This window comes from Salmo salar, unplaced genomic scaffold (assembly GCF_965601325.2).
Source record: "Salmo salar unplaced genomic scaffold, fSalSal1 ptg000221l, whole genome shotgun sequence".
NCBI lineage: Eukaryota > Metazoa > Chordata > Actinopteri > Salmoniformes > Salmonidae > Salmo > Salmo salar.
The window spans coordinates 404,727-410,065 of NW_027675333.1; the positions used below are offsets into that span (position 1 = coordinate 404,727).

The 5,339-nt window shown below is 45.7% G+C and overlaps 1 long non-coding RNA gene across 1 annotated transcript; it reads right to left on the bottom strand.

Annotated features, from left to right (window-relative positions):
- Nucleotides 1-561: 561 nt before the first annotated feature.
- LOC123732595 (uncharacterized) lies at nucleotides 562-1,784 on the bottom strand. Its single transcript, XR_006763292.2, has 3 exons — nucleotides 1,111-1,784; nucleotides 921-963; nucleotides 562-826 (listed from the first exon to the last, which is right to left on the bottom strand). It is a non-coding gene; the product is annotated as an uncharacterized LOC123732595 (long non-coding RNA).
- Between the last annotated feature and the right edge of the window lie 3,555 nt (nucleotides 1,785-5,339).

Here is a 5,339-nt window from a genome sequence, read left to right on the forward strand (position 1 = left end):
ATGGTAACACCTCCTATGGCTATGGTAACACCTCCTATGGTAACACCTCCTATGGCTATGGTAACACCTCCTATGGTAACACCTCCTATGTAACACCTCCTATGGTAACACCTCCTATGGTAACACCTCCTATGGTAACACCTCCTATGGTAACACCTCCTATGGTAACACCACCTATGGCTATGGTAACACCTCCTATGGTAACAACTCATATGGCTATGGTAACACCACCTATGGTAACACCTCCTATGGTAACACCTCCTATGGTAACACCTCCTATGGTAACACCTCCTATGGTAACACCTCCTATGGTAACATCTCCTATGGTAACACCTCCTATGGCTATGGTAACACCTCCTATGGTAACACCTCCTATGATAACACCTCCTATGGTAACACCTCCTATGGTAACACCTCCTATGGCTATGGTAACATCTCCTATGGTAACACCTCCTATGGCTATGGTAACATCTCCTATGGTAACACCTCCTATGGTAACACCTCCTATGGTAACACCTCCTATGGTAACACCTCCTATGGCTATGGTAACACCTCCTATGGTAACACCTCCTATGGTAACACCTCCTATGAATACCCTCTTCATAATGCATTATATGTGCATTCATCTGCATAATACGCAATGCAAAATAACCTGTTAGCTCCTATGTCATGCATCATAATAATGCATTAAGCAGATGTATTTATCATTCATTATGTATTGTGTCTTCTTTGTGTTGTCTTTATCTTCATATTGTGGTGGTAGTGTGTGTTCCTTGATGCGCTCTGGGTCTCTCTGGATACTGGAGACAGACCACCACGCAACTCACTGTGTACAAAGAGAGATGGTTTAACCCAAAAAACTATTAATTTGCACCCACAACACATCACACGCGCACAAAGTCAAACGTTTGACAACTTACCCTTTTAGCGTGGCACTGCATTGTGCAACCTGGGAGGAGTCATCTAGAAATTGAACAAAATAGGAAAATATATTATATTCTCCTACAGTTCTGAAGGTGACTTGATTGAATAAAGTATGAATATAATAATGTGTCAGAGGAAACCTTTTCCTCACAGCATGTAAAGAAAGTGGAAGAGTTATGTTTTTACCGTTGTTCTGAGTGTTGTTCTGAGTGATGTTGATGTTACCTCCTACTTCCTTATTGCTGATCACTGGGGCACATAGACTGCTTCCACCCTCAGCTGTGAGGGAAGACTGGGGATTGTAGGCTGGGAAGACTGGGGATTGTCGGTCTGGGGGGACTGGGGATTGTAGACTGGGGAGACTGGGGATTGTAGGCTGGGGAGACTGGGGATTGTAGGCTGGGGAGACTGGGGATTGTAGGCTGGGGAGACTGGGGATTGTAGGCCAGGAAGACTAGGAGAGACAATGAGAGATAGAGGTAACACTGGCCTCTATGTCCTCAACCTGGTACTACAACACAAGGCAAAACTGACTTGAACCATTTCAGGGAAATTGGTCTGACCTTTGTTGAAAGAGCGTTTCTCCACTGTTGCCCTCTGCTTTCCTCCCTTCAGTGTACTCCTTTTTTCTTCCCAAAGACAAACTTCTCTTTTTGGAGAAAGTGGTAATGTCCCTCTCCTCTCTCCTCCCTTTGGAGCAATTGCTCCCCATCTCTTTCTCTCAAGTCTCAATCTACGGAACATGAGTGAACTCATGAAAACATATTTTTGTATTCTTCAGAAGTCCAAATGTCTAAAACGCCAAATGTGTACTGAACCTTACCAAATTAAAGACAATTGCTGTTACCTAGAAAACAGTTAGAAATATATTTTACTCTTTTATGTATTTCAAATCCATTAGAGTTTGATAAATTGTCAATAACACTTGACTTTCTGTTCCACCACATCAGTAGCACCTAAATATTTGGTTCAAGAAAGATTTATTTCAGAAGTTAATCCAAAACAAACATAATATATTGTAATTATTGAAAGAAGATCCTTATCTTTCTGGTAATAGACATTTACTGCGGCGTCACAGTCATGTCGTCCGAGTTTGGCTGGTGTAGGTTGTTATTGTAAATTAGAATTTGTTCTTAACTGACTTGCCTAGTTAAATAAAGGTACAATAAAAATAAATGTTATTGTGAGAGAGAGAGAGAGAGAGAGAGAGAGAGAGAGAGAGAGAGACACAGACAGACAGACAGACAGACAGACAGACAGACAGACAGACAGACAGACAGACAGACAGACAGACAGACAGACAGACAGACAGACAGACAGACAGACAGACAGACAGACAGACAGACAGACAGACAGACAGACAGACAGACAGACAGACAGACAGACAGACAGACAGACAGACAGACAGACAGACAGACAGACAGACAGACAGACAGACAGACAGACAGACAGACAGACAGACAATGAGTGAATGAATGAAAATGAAACAGAATGAAAGAGAATGAAAGAGAATGGGAACCCCTATCCTAGAGTGAGAATGAAAAGGAAAGAGATCCCCTCCCATCCTGCCAGATGTTTATCTTAGTCTCAGAGCACAGTAGGACTGTAAGCAAACAATCTCTACAAAGGCCCCAACAGTACAGAGTTCCAGATGGCTCATTGTTTGGCTAGTGCACTTTTTATATTCTATTTGATGTATTTTAAGTGTGCAGATATTAGTTATCTGGGTAGAAAATACTGTTCCTTTTCCAACATTCACTGTTTTTCTAAGTATACAAAACACATTTCCTCAGTATTCCCCTAACTGCTGATAAACAGGATGCTGCTTATTTCCTGTTCCAACAACACCTACTCTCCTCTCAACCCCAGACTGTCGCCATGCAATTTCGTTCCCCAAAAACTCTCTTACATAGGCAGTATTCACATTTCCTCTACCTCAAGATCTAATTAACATTTCAATTCCTGATCAAATTATAGTTGTGTCACATTTTCCCACAGCACGCACTCGCTCACTAAAGTAAAAAAAACTGAACAAACACATCGCCTTCCCCGTGGCTCAGTTGGTAGAGCATGGTGTTTACAACACCAGCATGGTGTGTTATACATACTGGCCTTCCCCGTGGCTCAGTTGGTAGAGCATGGTGTTTACAACACCAGCATGGTGTGTTATACATACTGGCCTTCCCCATGGCTCAGTTGGTAGAGCATGGTGTTTACAACGCCAGCATGGTGTGTTATACATACTGGCCCTTCCCCATGGCTCAGTTGGTAGAGCATGGTGTTTACAACGCCAGCATGGTGTGTTATACATACTGGCCTTCCCTGTGGCTCAGTTGGTAGAGCATGGTGTTTACAACACCAGCATGGTGTGTTATATATACTGGCCTTCCCCGTGGCTCAGTTGGTAGAGCATGGTGTTTACAACGCCAGCATGGTGTGTTATATATACTGGCCTTCCCCGTGGCTCAGTTGGTAGAGCATGGTGTTTACAACGCCAGCATGGTGTGTTATACATACTGGCCTTCCCCGTGGCTCAGTTGGTAGAGCATGGTGTTTACAACACCAGCATGGTGTGTTATACATACTGGCCTTCCCCGTGGCTCAGTTGGTAGAGCATGGTGTTTACAACACCAGCATGGTGTGTTATACATACTGGCCTTTCCCGTGGCTCAGTTGGTAGAGCATGGTGTTTACAACGCCAGCATGGTGTGTTATACATACTGGCCTTCCCCGTGGCTCAGTTGGTAGAGCATGGTGTTTACAACGCCAGCATGGTGTGTTATATATACTGGCCTTCCCCGTGGCTCAGTTGGTAGAGCATGGTGTTTACAACGCCAGCATGGTGTGTTATACATACTGGCCCTTCCCCGTGGCTCAGTTGGTAGAGCATGGTGTTTACAACGCCAGCATGGTGTGTTATACATACTGGCCTTCCCCGTGGCTCAGTTGGTAGAGCATGGTGTTTACAACACCAGCATGGTGTGTTATACATACTGGCCCTTCCCCGTGGCTCAGTTGGTAGAGCATGGTGTTTACAACGCCAGCATGGTGGGTTATACATACTGGCCTTCCCCGTGGCTCAGTTGGTAGAGCATGGTGTTTACAACGCCAGCATGGTGTGTTATATATACTGGCCTTCCCCGTGGCTCAGTTGGTAGAGCATGGTGTTTACAACGCCAGCATGGTGTGTTATATATACTGGCCTTCCCCGTGGCTCAGTTGGTAGAGCATGGTGTTTACAACACCAGCATGGTGTGTTATACATACTGGCCTTCCCCGTGGCTCAGTTGGTAGAGCATGGTGTTTACAACGCCAGCATGGTGTGTTATACATACTGGCCTTCCCCGTGGCTCAGTTGGTAGAGCATGGTGATTACAACGCCAGCATGGTGGGTTATACTGGCCTTCCCCGTGGCTCAGTTGGTAGAGCATGGTGTTTACAACACCAGCATGGTGTGTTATACATACTGGCCCTTCCCCGTGGCTCAGTTGGTAGAGCATGGTGTTTACAACGCCAGCATGGTGTGTTATATATACTGGCCTTCCCCGTGGCTCAGTTGGTAGAGCATGGTGTTTACAACGCCAGCATGGTGTGTTATATATACTGGCCTTCCCGTGGCTCAGTTGGTAGAGCATGGTGTTTACAACGCCAGCATGGTGTGTTATACATACTGGCCTTCCCCGTGGCTCAGTTGGTAGAGCATGGTGTTTACAACACCAGCATGGTGTGTTATACATACTGGCCTTCCCTGTGGCTCAGTTGGTAGAGCATGGTGTTTACAACGCCAGCATGGTGTGTTATATATACTGGCCTTCCCCGTGGCTCAGTTGGTAGAGCATGGTGTTTACAACGCCAGCATGGTGTGTTATACATACTGGCCTTCCCCATGGCTCAGTTGGTAGAGCATGGTGTTTACAACGCCAGCATGGTGGGTTATACTGGCCCTTCCGTGTGGCTCAGTTGGTAGAGCATGGTGTTTACAACACCAGCATGGTGTGTTATACATACTGGCCCTTCCGTGTGGCTCAGTTGGTAGAGCATGGTGTTTACAACACCAGCATGGTGTGTTATACATACTGGCCTTCCCCGTGGCTCAGTTGGTAGAGCATGGTGTTTACAACACCAGCATGGTGTGTTATACATACTGGCCCTTCCCTGTGGCTCAGTTGGTAGAGCATGGTGTTTACAACGCCAGCATGGTGTGTTATACATACTGGCCCTTCCCCGTGGCTCAGTTGGTAGAGCATGGTGTTTACAACACCAGCATGGTGTGTTATACTGGCCTTCCCCGTGGCTCAGTTGGTAGAGCATGGTGTTTACAACACCAGCATGGTGTGTTATACATACTGGCCTTCCCCGTGGCTCAGTTGGTAGAGCATGGTGTTTACAACGCCAGCATGGTGTGTTATACATAC